The sequence below is a fragment of the Somniosus microcephalus genome, chromosome 5 (assembly GCF_052327205.1).
Source record: "Somniosus microcephalus isolate GS21.2 chromosome 5, FLI_Smic_1.0, whole genome shotgun sequence".
In the NCBI taxonomy this organism is placed as follows: domain Eukaryota; kingdom Metazoa; phylum Chordata; class Chondrichthyes; order Squaliformes; family Somniosidae; genus Somniosus; species Somniosus microcephalus.
In genome coordinates, this window is record NC_140991.1 from 144872353 (window position 1) to 144891225 (window position 18873).

At 52.3% G+C, this 18873-nt stretch overlaps 1 protein-coding gene across 1 annotated transcript in view; it reads left to right on the forward strand.

Annotated features, from left to right (window-relative positions):
• The first annotated feature begins 437 nt into the window (after positions 1 to 437).
• Positions 438 to 18873, forward strand: part of slc25a13 (solute carrier family 25 member 13) — a 230527-nt gene continuing 212091 nt past the window's right edge. Inside the window, exons 1-2 of the mRNA XM_085988330.1 lie at positions 438 to 548; positions 6520 to 6659. The gene's annotated coding sequence lies outside the window, so the exon portion shown is untranslated. The remainder of the gene's footprint in view (positions 549 to 6519; positions 6660 to 18873) is intronic.

An 18873-nucleotide genomic window follows, 5' to 3' on the forward strand; every position in this document is an offset into this window, starting at 1 on the left:
GATCCTGGTGTAAGTGCTAGGATCTGCCTGCTGGGAACCTCTTCTACTGACCCTGCTGGAATATCCAGTGTCAGGGGAAGGTTCCCTTATTTAAATACTGCCGAACACCTGCATCACTACAGGCACATCTCAATCATTCACTAATAATGTACGTCTATTGCATAACAGCTGGTTTCTGCGTAAATTAAAGTTAAATTAATTTTTATTAGCTTTTTAAAGCCAAAGGGGATTTTTACTGTAACACTTAATTGCAGTCCAGGGCCTGGAATCTTTGCGAAGCAATACATTCCTCCTGCGGGTTTTCCTTACTGTCTAAGGCTTGAAACACTGCAGTGAAGCAATATTTTATTTGAGGATTTGGCCCCCGTTTCTACTTTAATGAATGTCTCTTATTTGTATATTGCAATAACATAGTTTCCTTTATATTTGCAGGCTGATCTCCTTTCAAGATTTTCTTGCATTTGAGTCTGTTTTGCGTGCACCAGATGCCTTATACATTGTTGCTTTCCAGCTATTTGACAAGAATGGCATAGAAGAAGTCAGCTTTGGTGTGTACTACTAGAAAAGTGTCGGTTAATAGTGGAGATAATAAACAAGACTAAAAATGTTGGAAGTCTAAAGTAAAACAAGAATTTAGACAGCCTGCCATTGAATGCTCAAGAGTGAAAGATAGGTTTGCATTTTCAATGTAACTCTCTTGTTTTGCACACTTTGTACAAAAATAATAAATTGCAGGACAACGGAGTATTACAATTTAAACTCTTTTAATGAAGCATCAGGTCTGATCTGACTCACAGCAGTACAGCACCGTGTGGACAAGATGGAGTCAGGACCCCCTGGGTCTTCTAAACAATAGCAGTCCTTACAGATGCCTGCAAGCCAATGACAACTCAGCATGTGATCACATGTGAATATAATAGGTATTCCTTACAGATGCCTGCGGGCCAATGATAAATCAATATGCAAATGTTACAGTAGCCTTTCATCAGAATCCCAAAGGGTTACATCTGAAATATTAACTTATTGCTTTCCCCATGCTAACTAACCACTGTGGATTTCCTTCATTTTTTTTCTTTTCATTTTGTAAACAGTGATATTCCTATTTTTCATTTTAAAACCATTTTTATTCCTGTTTTCTAAATGCATTTAGTGAATCATTACTGTAGTGCCTACAATATTGGATGTGTTCTTCATGCCATATGTCAACCAGTATATTTTACTTTATAAGAAAAAACTAAAGCAAAGTATTCCATTGGCTTCCTCGGATTAGCTTCTGCTGTAGGATTGGGATCATTTCCATGGTGAGGCAGATGTCAGGAGAAGTCACATGCTGCTATGCAGTTACCCTTTTTCGAGAAATTGTTATTTACTAAATCTATTAATGGATTGTCTTGCAGATCTGGGAGAAGCTATGAATGGCCCCCTCCCTACCTTGAATCCTGCAATGGCTCACTCTACATCCGCTTTTGAGTGACTGCAGCTATCTTTTAAAATGAAAGTCTTTCTGAGAGGGTTTATTGCACAAATAGAAGACAAAATGTATTTTATTATTGACCTGGTTACAAAGTTTACTTATCAGAAACTAAAAGTGAATTCTAAGATAGAATGTTACTGACTTTTTCTTGGTCAAACTTCTTGTTTTTCTCTAACCATAATTCTGTAATTCATTGTTCCTCCTGCTGCTTGTAAACCATCAAAATCAAAGTGTCATATTATGTTACGCTGAAAGAAAGTTGGATTGCAGTTAATTTAGAATGATGAAGTAATCACATCATCAGTAATCAGTTCATGCATTTGCTGGCACAAGTATGTTTAAAATGCCATTACCAAGACCGCCTTCAGACTTGTAATTATGTTTTGGCAGAGTTTAGTTAAGTGAAATATAGGCAATATTAGCAACAAAAAAAAATAATCGATGCCTGAGTTAGTGGTACATGATAATGGTATAAATGTTGAAACACTAATCAGGGGTTTGCTGAGTGGTTGCAAATTCTTGCTACACTATACTGATAATACCACTTTTATGTGAGCACCCATATCTGTCCAATTATAGGAAACTCTCTTTTAACCGGCAAAATTCAGTAGGTTCAGGTAAGTTTTACTATATATTAGTGGCCGTGTAACCGGGGTTCCTGCACCTGTGGCCGTGCAACAGAGACTCCTGGATCTGTGGCGTGTAACTGGGACTCCTGCACAAGTGCCGTGTAACCGGGGCTCCTGCACCTGTGGCCGTGTGCGGGGCTCTCGTACCTTGGTAAGTATACTTCTCTGTAATCCGGACTTTTTGATGATCCGGCACCACGCCGGTGCCGAATTTAAAAAAAGAGTTTCCTGTAGATGTTTGTTGCATAACATATAAAATTGCTTTTGCCAAAATAAAAATATAAATTAAAACCTAACCCTTTCAATATCATCTCAGTATAGATAATCACAAAATATTTCTCCATGTCGCTTAAGATCTAAATTTTTTCTCCCTCATGATCTAAGTTTTAGGCATAAACTAATGTGAAATTCTGGGCATTGTTTTTAAGCAAAAGATAGATAAATTCCTGGCTTCGTCTGTTACTAGTTAAGTTAGGGTATGCAGTCGACTTATTTGGCTAATATTTTCTCTGCATGTTAGTTTTATTTGTAATTTTATTTGTGTAAATTAATCCATCTGTTAACAGTATTTTTCAGCTTTTATCTGACCCTGTAAAAATGTGTACCTGTATAACTTGGTCTGGTCGGTTCTGTTATGGAACAGACTTACTGCCATAAGGTTACTGCACTCAAAAGGATAATGTGAAACAGAGACCTGAAAGCGGGTTTGACTAGTTCTTGCACCTGTGCAATGAAAGTACTGTAAGATGTTGGTGCTTGCTGTTAAGTGTTGACAACTACATAAAAGCTGATAATGCAAGTCCGAAGGTTTAAATGATTTAGTGGTGTCCCTGGTATTGCATTTAATGTCGCAGCTTTTTCTATTTTATTGCGGGGGGGGAGGGAAGGGGGGAGAGAGGGGGGAAGGGGGGAGAGAGGGGGAGGGGAGGGGGAGGGGTGGGGAGAGAGGGGGAAGGGGGGAGGGGAGGGGGAGGGGTGGGGAGAGAGGGGGAAGGGGGGAGGGGAGGGGGAGGGGTGGGGAGAGAGGGGGGAGGGGGGAGGGGGGAGGGGAGGGGGAGGGGTGGGGAGAGAGGGGGGAGGGGGGAGGGGAGGGGGAGGGGTGGGGAGAGAGGGGGAGGGGTGGGGGGGAGAGGGGGGGAGGGAGGGGGTGGGTAGAGGGGGGGAGAGGGGGTGGGGTGGTGGGGGGGGAGGGGTGGTGGGGGGAGAGAGGGGGAGGGGTGGGGGGGAGAGGGAGAGAGGGGTGGTGAGGGGGTGGGGGGGAGGGGGAGGGGGAGGGGTGGGGAGGGGGAGAGTGGGGGGAGAGGGAGAGAGGGGTAGGGGGGAGAGAGGGGTGGGGGGGGAGGGGGGAGAGAGGGGGAGGGGGACGGGAGGGGGGGTGGGGGGGAGTTGGGAGAGAGGGGGGAGAGAGGGGGAGGAGTGGGGAGGGGACGGGGGGGGAGTGGGGAGGGGACGGGGAGGGGGGAGAGGGGGGGTGGGGGGAGGAGGAGAGAGGGGTAGGGGGAGAGAGGGGGGGGAGAGGGGTGGGGGGAGTGGGGAGAGAGGGAGGGGGGTGGGGGGGTAGGGGGAGGAGGGGTGGGGGGTAGGGGGAGGGTAGGGGAGGGGGGGGGGAGAGGGGGGTAGGGGAGAGAGGGGGAGGGTACAGGGAGAGGGGGAGGGTAGGGAGAGAGGGGGAGGGGGAGAGAGGGGGAGGGGTGGAGGGTAGGGGGAGAGAGGGGGAGGGGTGGAGGGTAGGGGGAGAGAGGGGGAGGGGTGGAGGGGAGGGGGGAGAGAGGGGGAGGGGTGGAGGGTAGGGGGAGAGAGGGGGAGGGGTGGAGGGTAGGGGGAGAGAGGGGGAGGGGTGGGGGGTAGGGGGAGAGAGGGGGAGGGTAGTGGGGGGTAGTGGGAGAGAGGGGGAGGGGTGGGGGAGAGAGGGGGAGGGGTGGGGGAGAGAGGGGGAGGAGAGGGGGAAGGGGGGTAGGGGGAGAGGAGGGGGAGGGGAAGGGGAGGGGGAGAGGAGGGGGAGGGGAAGGGGAGGGGGAGAGAGGGGGAGGGGTGGGGGAGAGGGGTGGAGGGGAGAGGGGGAGGGGGAGAGAGGGGGGTGGGGGGAGGCGGAGAGAAGAGGGGGGAGGGGTAGAGAGGGGTGGGCGGAAGGGGGAGGGGTGGGCGGGGGGAGAGAGGGGGAGGGGTGGGCGGGAGGGGTGGGAGGGGTGGGCGGGAGAGGGGGAGGGGTGGGCGGGAGGGGGAGAGGGGGAGGGGTGGGGGAGAGAGGGGGAGGGGTGAGGGGGAGGGGTGGGCGTGGGGGGAGAGAGGGGGAGGGGTGGGCTGGGGAGGGGGAGAGAAGGGGAGGGGTGGGAGAGGGGGAGGGGTGGGGGGAGAGGGGGGAGGAGGAAGGGGGAGAGGGGGGAGGAGGAAGGGGGGGAGGGGGGAGAGGGGAGGGGGAGGGGGGGAGAGAGGAGCGGACGGTAGGGGGGGAGGCGGAGGGGGAGGAGGGGGGAGGGGGGGAGGGGAGAGAGGAGGATGGGGGAGGGGGAGGGTAGGGGGGTGAGGAGGGGAGAGGGGGGAGGGTAGAGGGGGGAGGGTAGGGGGGTGAGGGAGGAGATTAGAGGGGGGAGGGGGGAGGGTAGAGAGGGGAGGGTAGGGGGGTGAGGGGGGAGGGTAGGGGGGTGAGCTGGGGGAGGGTAGGGGGGTGAGGAGGGGGGTGGGGAGGGGGAGGGTAGGGGGGTGAGGAGGGGGGAGGGGGAGGGTAGGGGGGTGAGGAGGGGGGAGGGGGAGGGTAGGGGGGTGAGGAGGGGGGAGGGGGAGGGTAGGGGAGGGCGGAGGGGGAGGGTAGGGGGGTGAGGAGGGGGTGAGGAGGGGGGAGGGGGAGGGTAGGGGGGTGAGGAGGGGGGAGGGGGAGGGTAGGGGGGTGAGGAGGGGGGAGGGGGAGGGTAGGGGGGTGTGGAGAGTGAGGAGGGGGGAGGGGGAGGTAGGGGGTGAGGAGGGGGGAGCGGGGTGATGGGGGGAGGGGGTGAGGAGGGTGAGCGGGGAGGGGGAGGGGAGGGGGGATGGTAGTGGGTGAGGAGGGGGAGGGTAGGGGGGTGAGGGGGAGGCGGAGGGTGGGGGGGTGAGGAGGGGAGGGGGAGGGTAGGGGGGTGAGGAGAGGGGAGGGGGAGTGTAGGGGGGTGAGGAGAGGGTAGGGGGAGGGTAGGGTGGTGAGGAGGGGGGACGGGGAGGGTAGGGGGTGAGGAGGGGGGAGGGGGAGAGGAGGGGGGGAGGGGAGGAGGAGGGTGGGGGAGGGGGATGGGTGGAGGGATGGGGTGGGGTGTGGGGGGGGCAGGGAGTGGGTGGGGGGCGGTGGGGGGGTGATCAGGACATCAGAATGAGGGGGTCGATCAAGAGGAGGAGGGGGGAGTTCGGCAGCAGACCGTGGTTTTAATGTACATTCTGGTAAGTATTCTTAACAAACTTACCTCTAGTGGTGGCTTGCAGCAGTCCCTTTAAGGATCACTGGTTAGGCCACATGTAGACCTGGATTTCCTGAACGCACCCGGCAGGGGAACCCAATTTTGCGCAGGGGGCTTCAAACACGTGGCAGGCCCCTTATTTACATATGCAATGGGCTTAACTCCTGTTTCAGGCGTGGCCCCATGCCACCTATTTTTTGCCTATACTAACATGCCGTACAGAGCAATTCTGGCTAGTAATGAGCACGTATTTCCTGTCTACGATATTGGAAGCTCAGGCACCCATTTAGCGCCTGAAAAACTTGCGTGGCACCATCAAATTTCTAGGCCCATAATCTGTTGCAATTCTTAACATAATAGTTTTATGATTATGCGTAACTAGAGGTATGTATTCAGTAAAATTTAAGTAAATCAGGAAAATGTTCAGTTAATGCAGTTAGTTAGGTAAATTCTCTAGCTTCAGTTACTTCTGCAGCATAGAAGTAAAACTATAGCATCAGTAAAACCCTTGAATAAATATTCTGAATACCTTCAATTTAAAAGATTGAAAAAGAATCCTGTTTTTCTATGGTTTGTGAAATGTTGCATTCAGTCAATAATGTATGTTGTACAAATATAGATTTTTTTTCTAAGTATAGTTTTACTAAAACATATGTACAGTGTCTCCAGCAACTTCTAAATATTTTTGATGTTGCAATGAGAATTGACTGGTATAATTTTTCTGGAGTATGGCTGAAGGGCACTTATTGTTAAACTATGAATTTGATAGGTTAGTCACTACAAGCATTTAACATAAGTCATGGTATATGAATATCACGGAAGAGAGAGTTTAGTCTGACAGGTGTTTGACCTTAATATGAATTTGACTCCAAATAACTTAACACAATGCCTTAGGAGGTTAATAGAATAGTTATTTCTGTCTTCAATTACAGGTAGCATGAAATGTTTTTCTTAGAATTATACATTAATCCATATATTTCATCATGATATATAGATGACATCCAGCAAATATTTAGCCAAACTGCTATTCACCAGCATATCCCATTTAACTGGAATTCTGAGTTTGTGGATCTGCACTTTGGAAAGGATAAGAAAAATCATCTTAAATACCAAGAATTTTCTCAGTTTCTCCTGGTACGTTGCTTACATCGTGTCTTTTGTATATTTAATGTTTGTATAATTCAAGTAAAATTCTCCATGTAAAAATATTAATATTTACAGTAATGTAATTATAGATTGTACTTTACTGTAACACTGATTTCTAGCTCAAAATCAAGATTGTAAAACTACTCCTTAAATTTTTACTATATTTATTTCTCATTTTGCTACAAATGCTTTAAAATTGCATTGAAGTCAATGGAAAAGATGAAGGAAAAATAAATTACTTGTATTTTTATAGCACCTTTCACAACTTCAGGACATCCCAAAGCGCTTTACAGTTAATGCAGTATTTTTGAAGTGTAGTCACTGTTGCAAGGTAGGGAAACGTAGCAGCCAATTTGTGCACAGCGAGGCCCCACAAACAGCAATGAGATACATGACCAGATAATCTGATTTAGTGATGTTGGTTGAGGGATAAATATTGGCCAGAACACCAGGAGGACATACCTACTCTTCTTTGAATTGTGCCATGGGATCTTTTACGTCCATCCAAGAGGGCAGACGAGGCCTTGGTTTAATATCTCATCTGAAAGGTAGCACAATTACGCTTTGCTTCTTGCCACTGAGCCAATTTTGGATACAACTTGCCACTTTCCCTTGGATCCCATAGGCTTTTACTTTTCTGACCAGTCGGTAGGACCTTCTCAAAAGCCTTGCTAAAATCCATGTTGACTACATCAAACGCACTACCCTTATCGACCCTCCTTGTTACTGCCTCAAAAAATGTAATCAAGTTAGTCAGACACGACCTTCCTATAGCAAATCCATGCTGACTGTCCTTGATTAATCCGTGCCTTTCTAAATGACGATTAATACTGTCCCTCAGAATTTTTTCCAATAATTTGCCCACCACCGAGGTTAGGCTGACTGGCTTGTAATTATCCCTTTGTCCCTTTTCAAACTATAGTACAACATTAGCAGTCCTCCGGCACCACACCTGTAGCCAGAGAGGATTGGAAAATGATGGTCGGAACCTCCACTATTTCCTTCCTTGCTTCTCTTAAAAGCCTGGGATACATTTCATTTGGGCCTGGCGATTTATCTACTTTCAAAGATGCTAAACCCCTTAATACTTCCTCTCTCATTATGTTTATCTCATCTAATATTTCACACTCCTCCTCCTTAACTACAATGTCTGCATCATCCCTCTCTTTTGTGAAGACAGACGCAAAGTATTCATTAAGAACCAAACCCCCGTCTTCCGCCTTCACACACAAGCTTCCTTTTTGGTCTCTAATAGGTCCTACTCTTTCTTTAGTTATCCTCCTGCTCTTTATGTATTTATAAAACATCTTTGGGTTTTCCTTAATGTTACTTGACAATATTTTTTCATGTCATCTCTTTGCTTTTCTAATTTCCTTTTTAATTTCACCCCTGCACTTTCTATACTCCTCTAGGCTTTCTGCAGTATTTAGCTCTCGGTATCTGACCTAAGCTTCCCTTTTGTGCCTTATCCTACCCTGTATGCCCCATGACATCCAGGGAGCTCTAGATTTGGGAGTCCCACCCTTTTTCTTTGTGGGAACATATTTGCTCTGAACCTTCACTATCTCCTTGAATGCCTCCCACTGCTCTGATACTTCAAGTAGTTGTTTCCAGTCCACATTTTGATAAATCACATCTCAGCTTAGAAAAATTGGCCTTTTCCCAGTTGAGAACTTTTACTCCTGGTCTATCTTTGTCCTTTTCCATAAATACACTAAATCTAACTGAATTATGATCACTACCACCAAATTGCTCTCCCACCGATACCCCTTCCACCTGCCCAGCTTCATTCCTTAAAACTAAGCCCAGAACTGCCCCCTCTCTTATTGGACTTGCTACGTACTGGCTAAAAAAGTTCTCCTAAATGCATTTGAAGAATTCTGCGCCCTCTATACCTTTTTCACTTATTCTATCCCAGTTAATGTTAGGGTAGTTGAAACCCCCTACTATCACTGCCCTATTGTTTTTGCACTTCTCCGAAATTTGCCTACATATTTGCTCTTCTATTTCCCTCTGACTATTTGGGGGTCTATAGTACACTCCCAGCAGTGTGATTGCCCCTTTTGTTGTTCTTAAGTTCAACCCATAGGGCCTCATTTGATGATCCTTCTAACATATTGGGCTCGAATTTCCCAGGGCTGTGGAGGTGGGAATGGAGGCGTGTGGGGTGTTAAAATTGCAAAAAGTGGCGGCGGGCCCAACCCCGCCTCCAAGCAATTTTCAAGAAATCGTGTTTACTGCTCCCGTCTCCGTCCCACCTTCAAGAGGCGGGATGGGCCCTTAAGGCCCTTAACAAGCACTAAATTGCCTCTATTATCCCATTTTGAAAGGCCTTTGTGATTTTAACCCTTTTCCCACGTGAAGCACGCCTGCTCTGAAACACGACGGTGAAACCTGGCGGGAGCACAATTGGATTGCTGATTATTAGCTGCAGCTCCACCATTAAATAGGATATTTGATCAGCTATCATTTGCAGGTGGCAGGACTTTGTTGTCTCAGGTCTGGGGGAACTTTTAGAAGGCATAACCACAGCTGTGGAAGTTTGGAGCCTGACACGCATCTCCAGTGTGACCTCCTGGGAAACCCCTCTCGCCACCTTGACTGAGCGCTTCCTCAACTGAGGCATATACTAGAAGCATGGGAGCCATTTATTTCCTTCCCTTCTGGACATCAGATGAGGACGAAGACCAGCCGCGGCACCAGCAGAACCATGAACAACAGCAGCAACAACAGGAGCTCCAAGCTGCTGCTCACCCACCTGAAGCTGCACAGGTCAGAAGGGGCCAGCGCATGGAAGCCCGTCGGCGCAGGAGATACCCCCCAAACAGGGTTTACAGACACAGGGTCAGCTACCTCAACATGTCTGAGCAGCAGTGCCAAAGGCGGCTCCGATTTTCGCGAGAGGTAGTGGGTGACATCTGCGCAATGCTGCAACAAGACCTGGAGCCCAGAGGACCAGGTGGACACCCCTTACCAGTGGCCGTCAAAGACACCACCGCACTCAACTTTTTTGCCTCCGGCTCATTCCAGGGATCAGCAGCAGACATCAGCGGCATCTCCCAGGCGGCCGCGCACACTTGCATCACACAGGTAACCGATGCCCTCTTTGCCATCGTGCACAATCACATCCATTTCACCAAGGATCAAGCAAGTGTCACGCCGCGTGCGGTTGGATTAGCTAATCTGACAGGCTTTCCAAGGGTGCAGGGCGTCGTTGACTGCACACGTGTGGCCCTTAAGGCACCCCATCGCAATCCAGGTATTTTTGTCAACTGCAAGGGCATCCACTCCCTCAACGTTCAGCTGGTGTGTGACCACAAGAAGAAAATTTTGCATGTTTGTGCCAAGTACCCTGGCAGTTGCCATGACTCCTTCATACTGCGCCAGTCTAGTGCGCCTCCGCTATTCAGTCCGCCAGACCAACTTAACGGATGGCTACTTGGAGACAAGGGCTACCCCCTGAAGACGTGGCTAATGATGCCGCTGAGGAGCCCATCCAACGAAGCTGAGGAGAGCTACAACTCCAGCCACATTTCCACCAGATCCATAATCGAGCAAAACATCGGTTTGCTGGATGCGCTTCAGATGCCTGGATAGGTCAGGTGGAGCCCTGCAATACTCAGCAGCCAGGGTCTCCAGAATCGTCGTGGTATGCTGTGCACTTCACAACATGGCACAGCGTCGTGGCTTGCAGACTCCTGAGGACCAAGTGGCTCCTCACCATATCCTCCTCAGATGAGGAGAAGGAGGAGGAGGAGGAGAGCGAAAACGAACATCTTGCAGAGGCCCATCAATCAGCGGCAGCAGTACGCGAGAACATTGCTGCCCGGGATGCAAGGAACGCACTCATCTTGGCCAGATTTGCTTAGGCCTAGCCAATCGAGCACTTTTGCCTCGCAGCTTCTTACCAGAGCTTCGACAATGGCCAAGAACCAGCGGATTCCTAACAATTTGACCACCATACTGACAATTGCAAGTAATCCTAAGCCCACAATGTGGAAGTCCCATTAGCAAAACGACACACGCCACAAACTGCAGCAGTAGCCATCAGATTTTTTATTTACAGTAACCATCTGATGGCTTTTTAACATTAAACATCAAATTTCACCAAGTGACTACCCTTGTGACTATTTGTGCAGTATCTTTCTCTTACGCGTGCTCCTACGTGGTGCTTCCCCTGTGGCTTCAGCAGATGTGGAGGCCCCTTGCTCAGTTCTTCTTGCTGCTCCTGTCTCGACACGTTGGTGGGTGTCCTCTGGGGTTGCGAACCTGTGAGGGCTCGCCAACAGTCTGCTGCTCCTGCGGCTGTGCAGGGGTTGAGACGCCGATCTCAGTTGGGTGGGGACTCCGGTGGGGCTCTGACCGAGGGCTCTGCAGTGGCATAGAAGTGTGAGCGCTTGGAGAGGAGCTCCCACTTCCTTGATGTCTGCCACCAACTTCCCTCTCATGGGTCAGGTCCCCCTCAGCGCTTGCAAGTGGCTTGAGAGCACCTTGCTGCACATCAGGGGGGCCATGGGGACCCGTATCTGCACTGGCAGTCCTACTCAGAAGGACTTCCATGAAGGTCTAGTTTCTCTGTTCAATAGCTGACCATCGCTCCTCTAGAATTGTCATTCTATTCAGAACACTCACCATGTTTTCTTGCACTCTGGCGACTTATCACCCCCATGGAGGTTGCCATCCTTTCCATGGTGATGTGTTCATGCGCCAATGACTCCACAAAGGCTCTGCTCATGTTCGCAATGGACTCCTCCATTCGCTCCACACTCGCAGCGACCCTGGAGACAAAACCTGCCAGAGACTCCTGCATCTGTTCCTGGAGTTCCAGCACCGCTGACCTTGTGGATGGACCCAGAGGCAGCGGGTCAACATGCAGCTGAGCCGAGCTGGGAGAGTCCTGCGCCCTCCAACTAGGACTCTCCACTGCTGTCCCTGTCTGCACAATCTGCTGATGCTCACTTGTGAGCTGTGATACACCAGGTGACAACACTGCACTATCTCACGAAGGTTCCACCGAGGTGTGAGTGCGCTGGTGCTGGGTGCGCTGAATTCTGCTGACGCTGCGCCCTCAGAGGTTGCAGCTTACTCTGAGGAGTCTGGATGCTCAGGCTCTTCCTCCTGGCTAGTGGGGATGGGTGCTTGCGATGGTCCTGTGGGGAGTAAAGGAAAGAGTTAGAGATGTGAGGTCAAGGTTACATGCACATTGCCTATTGCAGAAGATCATAAGTCCATCTGTTAGAGTTTCAGAATCATTATCAGCGACTCAAGCAATGTCAGTGAGAGAGATGGAAAACTATTCTGTCACCAGCTTGCTGTGATGCACCCATCTGTCCGTCCCCCCACTTGTGCATCGTCCTCCACTCCCACGATCTCCAGGACCGCATCCTCCCAGGGGGTGAGCTGGACTACTGAGGGTGGCCCTCCTCCTGTCCTCGCTCTTTCTCTCTTATTGTGAGCTCTCTTTCCTGCAATGAAGGAGACAGGTGGAGTTTGAGTGAGAATGAAGGAGTGAGTGTAGAGAATCCATAGCATAGATGCTTAGAAGGAGACAAAGATGGAGTGAGGTGGCAAGACCAAGGGCCCTCCCTGTGTGTTGTAAGTTGTTTTCATAGCATCACAGTGATAGGGAGTGTGAGGGCTGCATAGTCGAATAATTAGGTGAATGTGACCATAGAGAGAGAGGGAATGGGTAAGGGTGCATAGATGTCAGTGTCAAGTGGGATGTGGAGGAAGAGATTGCTAAAGCTGAGTGCTGGTGAGGAGAGGCAATGGGGATCAGATTGAGGGTGATGGGAAAGTCATACTCACTTTTCCAGTGCGCAGAAGGTCATGAAACCTCTTCCTGCAGTGAAGCCAGGTTCTGCGAGTTATCGACAAAGAGTTTACCTCCTGGCCACCTGGATCCACACAGCCTTGGTCTGCTGGGGAGGCTTCTTCCTCCCTGAAGAAGGGAAGAGCACCTCTTTATTGGCTCTTGCTCCCTCCGCTAAAGCTTGCAGGGCAACGTCATCAAACCTGGGAGTAGACCTAGATCTCTCGCTCGTCATTCTGCCTCCAGGTCCCTCTAACATGAAAGGCCAAAAGGTTGGTAGTCTGCAGAAGAAGCAAGGCTTGTTGCAGACCTCAAATGCAGCAGCAATGACGACGTCATCGGAGGCGAGTTTCGGACTGAAAAAACGAATTGGGCCATGGGTTCCCACACGCTGGAACTCAATTGCCCACTTAAGTTAAAATCGCATCATTCTCCCACATCGATTTAGAATCGGGTGGCTAACACGAAAAGCGGATTACACGACCCCAGCCCGCCCAGTGACAAAATCCAGCCCATTATCTCTCCTCACAGCTTTAATTGTTTCTTTAACTAATATTGCGAGCCCCCCTCCTTTTTTATCCCCCTCTCTGTCTTGTCTGAAAATCCTGTAACCAGGAATATTCAGCTGCCATTCCTGCCCTTATAGCCATGTTACAGTAATAGCTATGCTATCATACTTCCACATGTCTATCTGTGCCCTCAGCTCATCTGCCTTATTTACTAGACTCCTTGCATTGGAGTATATACCATTAAGCACTGCCAAACCCTTTGTTGTCTATTTTCTAGCCTTTGTTTCCTCTGCCTTCCAAACTCACTTACTAATTTACTGCCTTCCATTTCCAGCTTTGCTTCTCTCCCTTTTGAATCTATGCTCAGGTTCCCATCCTCCTGCCAAGCTAGTTTAAACCCTCCCTAACAGCACTAGCAAACCTCCCCTCGAGGATATTGTTCCCAGCCCTGTTGAGGTGCAACCCGTCTGGCTTGTACAGGTCCCACCGCCCCCAGAACCAGTCCCAATGCCTCAGGAATCTATAGCCCTCCTCCTGCACCATCTCTCCAGCCATGCATTCATCTGTTCTATCCTCCTATTTCTGTACACACTTGCACTTGGCACCGGGAGTGATCCGGAGATTACTACCTTTTGAGGTCTTGCTTTTTAATCTCTTTCTTGGTTCCCTAAAATCTGCCTGCAGGACCTCATTCCTCTTTCTACCTTTGTCATTGGTACCGATATGGACCACAACCTCTGCCTGTTCACCCTCCCCCCTCAGAATGTCCTGCAGCCACTCAGTGACATCCTTGACCCAGACACCAGGGAGGCAACAAACTGTACTCCCCAGCGGAACCATCGCCCTCACCAGACCGGTTAGAAAGCGAGATGCACTCTGGGAACTCCTGCACTACCTGCCTGGTCCTCCTTGTCTGTCTGGCGGTCACCTATTCCCTCTCTGCATGCAAATTCTTAACCTGACAGGGTGACCACCTCCTGAAACATGCTATCCACGTAGCTCTCAGCCTTGCGGATGCACTGCAGTGACGCCAGCTGCTGCTCAAGCTCAGAAACCGGAGCTCGAGCTCCTCCAGCTGATGACACTTCCTGCACATATGGTTGTCCAGGACACGAGAACCATTCTGGACCTTTCACATGACACAGGCTGTGCATTCAACGGGACTGAGGTGCCCGGCCATGCCTCTATTTATTAGACTACTAACTAAACTACTTAGTTTAACCCACTGCCCTAACTTAGAGAGAAAAGAGACAAAATGATTTACTCAAGTTTAACAAGAACCACTGAGTTACTAACACAAAGAACCTAAATATTAGATATCTAGATACTAAACAGAGTCCTTGGGTTCTGTGGCTGCACTCCTCCTTTTGATTTGGACGTGAGAAACCGTCTACCTCCTGTCCACCGAATTCCTACTATCACCAAATTCTTCCACTCTGCTTGCGTTTCACCCAGCTCTGTCTCCAAACTCTGTGCTCAAGTACATGTTTTTAATACTGTGTGATTTAAAAAATATATATATATAGGGCCAACAATCGGCTTGCTTTTCAATCAGTTTTATAAGTGAAAAGTTGTCGTTTTGGCCATTACATTATCCATTGTAGACAGATAAATTTTAAATGTTTTTAAAACTGTTTTTTGACCATGTATAAATGACAGCTTGGCTCATGCCAGAAGGTTGTAGGTTCAAACTCCACTCCAAGGACTTAAGCACATAATCTAGGCTGACATTTCAGTGCAGTAATGAGGGGGTGCTGCGTTGTTGGGGGTGCTGTCGTTTATGAGACATGTTAAACTTGAAGTCATGTCGCCTGTAAAAGATCCCATGACGCTATTCGAATAAGAGCATGGAAGTTCTTCTGGTGTCCCGGCCAACATTTACCCCTCAACCAACGTCACTGAACATTATCTGGTCATTTATCTTACTTGCTGTGGTGGGACCTCATTTGTGCACAAATTGGCTGTCATATTTGCCTAAATAAAAACAATGACTACACTTCAATATAATTCATTAATGCTTTGGAACACCTGAATATATGAAAAGCACTATATAAATGCAAGTTTTTTTTAAATATACTATTGTTGTGTTGAATGGTTTTGTTTAATAAATGATATACTTTGATTTTTGTCAAAAGCACTTTCCTAGTAAAACTGAGTCTCGTATTCCATTTTATCCAAAATGATTCGGCGGTGCATCTGATTTCTGGCTAGACAGCTTACAGGAGCTGGTAGTGAAAGATCAGTATAAAATTGGCTACATTGCTATACTTTTCATTATGATGTGCTTGATTTCACTATTAGTGTAGGGTCTGCAGCAGGGCATCTAATGGCATCTGCCGTTAGTTAGACTTAACCCTTGCAGAGTTAGGATTTTACATTTTTTGCATGGCAAATTGCTGAAAGTGCATCCTGATAATGGTGCAGTGAGAGAAACAGCATCTGAGACCTGAGTGAACAGGATAAGCAACTGTGTATCTCCTTAACCAATCAGATTGAATGATTGTGAAATTAACAGTGCAAGACTGAGAAGGAAGTGTAAATTAGAATGGATGAATTCAATGTCACATCATGTACAGAAAGGGAAAGAAAGATGGGATTAAGAGAGAGAAAAAAAAAACAAAAGAAAAGTTAAATAAAATTAATTTAAATGTTACAGTTTTAAAATCCCCAGAAGCAATTAATACCTCATGGAATGAGACTCCACACTTGTACAGTTAATTTTAAGTGCCAGATCGATTGATTGGCAGAAATTACCATTCCTTCTTCTCCCCATCCCTCTTTCCCGCCTCCACTCACATCTTTCCCCCTCCCCTTGTTCCTCCCACTCCCCTCGTTTCCCCTTGTCACCCCACCCATCGTTCCCCACTCCTCCCCTCCCCTCCCTTCCCATCCTCTGCCCTTCCTCTCTTTCGCCCCCTCCCCTCTTTTCCCGCCTCTATCTCCGTACCCTCCCTCTTCCCCTTCCCTCTTTCCCACTCCCCATACCCCTCCCCTCCCCACATTGCTCCGGCCCCTCCTCTTCCCCACTCACTCATTCCCCATACCAGCTCCCTCCTCCCCACTTTCTCCCTCTCCCCTCCCCGCTTTCTCCCTCTCCCTCTCCCCTCCCCGCTTTCTCCCTCTCCCTCTTCTCCCTCCCCGCTTTCCTCCCTCTCCCTCTCCCCTCCCCGCTTTCTCCCTCTCCTCTCCCCTCCCCGCTTTCCTCCCCCTCCCCTCCCCGCTTTCTCCCCCCTCCCCCCTCCCCCCCCGCTTTCTCCCCCTCCCCTCCCCGCTTTCTCCCCCTCCCTCCCGCTTTCTCCCCCTCCCCTCCCCGCTTTCTCCCCCTCCCCTCCCCGCTTTCTCCCCCTCCCCTCCCCGCTTTCTCCCCCTCCCCCTCCCGCTTTCTCCCTCTCCCCTCCCCGCTTCTACCCCTCACCCCTCCCCTCCGCTTTCTACCCCTCCCCTCCCCGCTTTCTCCCCCTCCCCGCTTTCTCCCCCCTCCCCCTCCCCGCTTTCTCCCCCTCCCCTCCCCTCCCCGCTTTCTCCCCCTCCCCTCCCCGCTTTCTCCCCCTCCCCTCCCCGCTTTCTCCCCCTCCCCTCCCCGCTTTCCTCCCCCTCCCCGCCCCGCCTTTCTCCCCCTCCCCCTCCCCCGCTTTCCCCCTCTCCCTCCCCGCTTTCCCCCCTCCCCGCTTTCCCCCTCCCCGCTTTCCCCCTCTCCCCTCCCCGCTTTCCCCCCCCTCTCCCTCCCCGCTTTCCCCTCTCCCCTCCCCGCTTTCCCCCTCTCCCCTCCCCGCTTTCCCCCTCTCCCCTCCCCGCTTTCCCCCTCTCTCCCCTCCCCGCTTTTCCCCTCTCCCCTCCCCGCTTTCCCCCTCTCCCCTCCCCGCTTTCCCCCTCTCCCCTCCCCGCTTTCCCCCTCTCCCCTCCCGCTTTCTCCCCCTCCCCTCCCCGCTTTCTCCCCCTCCCCTCCCCGCTTTCTCCCCCCTCCCCTCCCCGCTTTCTCTCCCCTCCCCTCCCCGCTTCTCCCCTCCCCTCCCGCTTTCTCCCCCTCCCCTCCCCGCTTTCTCCCCCTCCCCTCCCCGCTTTCTCCCCTCCCTCCCCGCTTTCTCCCCCTCCCCTCCCCGCTTTCTCCCCCTCCCCTCCCCGCTTTCTACCCCTCCCCTCCCCGCTTTCTCCCCTCCCCTCCCCGCTTTCTCCCCCTCCCTCCCCGCTTTCTCCCCCTCCCCTCCCCGCTTTCTCCCCCTCCCCTCCCCGCTTTCTCCCCCCCCTCCCCCTCCCCGCCTTTCTCCCCCTCCCTCCCGCTTTCTCCCCCTCCCCTCCCCGCTTCTCTCCCCCTCCCGCCCCGCTTTCTCCCCCTCCCCCTCCCCGCTTTCCCCCCCTCCCCTCCCCGCTTTCCCCTCTCCCTCCCCGCTTTCCCCCTCTCCCTCCCCGCTTTCCCCTCTCCCTCCCCGCTTTCCCCCTCTCCCTCCCCGCTTTCCCCCTCTCCCTCCCCGCTTTCCCCCTCCCCGCTTTCCCCCTCCCCGCTTTCCCCCTCCCCCGCTTTCCCCCTCCCCGCTTTCCCCTCCCCGCTTTCCCCCTCCCCGCTTTCCCCCTCCCCGCTTTCCCCCTCCCCGCTTTCCCCCTCCCCGCTTTCCCCCTCCCGCTTTCCCCCTCCCCGCTTTCCCCTCCCCGCTTTCCCCCTCCCCTCCCGCTTTCCCCCTCTCCCCTCCCCGCTTTCCCCCCTCTCCCCTCCCCGCTTTCCCCCTCTCCCCTCCCCGCTTTCCCCCTCTCCCCTCCCCGCTTTCCCCCTCCCCCCTCCCCGCTTTCCCCCTCTCCCCTCCCGCTTTCCCCCTCTCCCCTCCCCGCTTTCCCCCTCTCCCCTCCCCGCTTTCCCCCCTCTCCCCTCCCCGCTTTCCCCCTCTCCCCTCCCCGCTTTCCCCCTCTCCCCTCCCCGCTTTCCCCCTCTCCCTCCCCGCTTTCCCCCTCTCCCCTCCCCGCTTTCCCCCTCTCCCCTCCCCGCTTTCCCCCTCTCCCCTCCCCGCTTTCCCCCTCCCTCCCCCTCCCCGCTTTCCCCCTCTCCCCTCCCCGCTTTCCCCCTCTCCCCTCCCCGCTTTCCCCCTCTCCCCTCCCCGCTTTCCCCTCTCCCCTCCCCGCTTTCCCCCTCTCCCCCTCCCCGCTTTCCCCCTCTCCCCTCCCCGCCTTCCCCCTCTCCCCTCCCCGCTTTCCCCCTCTCCCCTCCCCGCTTTCCCCCTCTCCCCTCCCCGCTTTTCCCCCTCCTCCCCGCTTTTCCCCCTCCTCCCCGCTTATCCCCCTCCTCCCCGCTTATCTCCCTCCTCCCCGCTTTCCCCCTCCTCCCCGCTTTTCCCCCTCCTCCCCGCTTTTCCCCCTCCTCCCGCCTTTTTCCCCCTCCTCCCCGCTTTTCCCTCCTCCTCCCCGCTTATCTCCCCCCTCCCCGCTTATCCCCCTCCTCCCCGCTTATCCCCCTCCTCCCCGCTTATCTCCCCCCCTCCCCGCTTATCTCCCCCCTCCCCGCTTTCCCCCTCCCCCCTTCCCCCCCTCCCCGCTTCCCCCTCCTCCCCGCTTTCCCCTCTCCCGCTTTCCCCTCCTCCCGCTTCCCCACTCCCGCTTTCCCCCTCCTTCCCCGCTTTCCCCCCCTCCCTCCCCGCTTTCCCCCCTGCTCCCCGCTTCCCCCCTGCTCCCCGCTTTCCCCCCCTCCTCCCCCGCTTTACCCCTCCCCGCTTTTGCCCTCCCTGCCTCCCCCCTTTCCTGTTTCTCCCCTTCCCACATTCTCCCCTCACCTCTCCTCTTCACCTCCCGTCCCCCATTTCTCACCTCCCTCCCCTCCTTCTCTCCCCCTTCTCAACCCTCCCCTTCCTCCTTCTCAACCCTCCCCTTCCCTCCTTCTCAACCCTCCACTTCCCTCCTT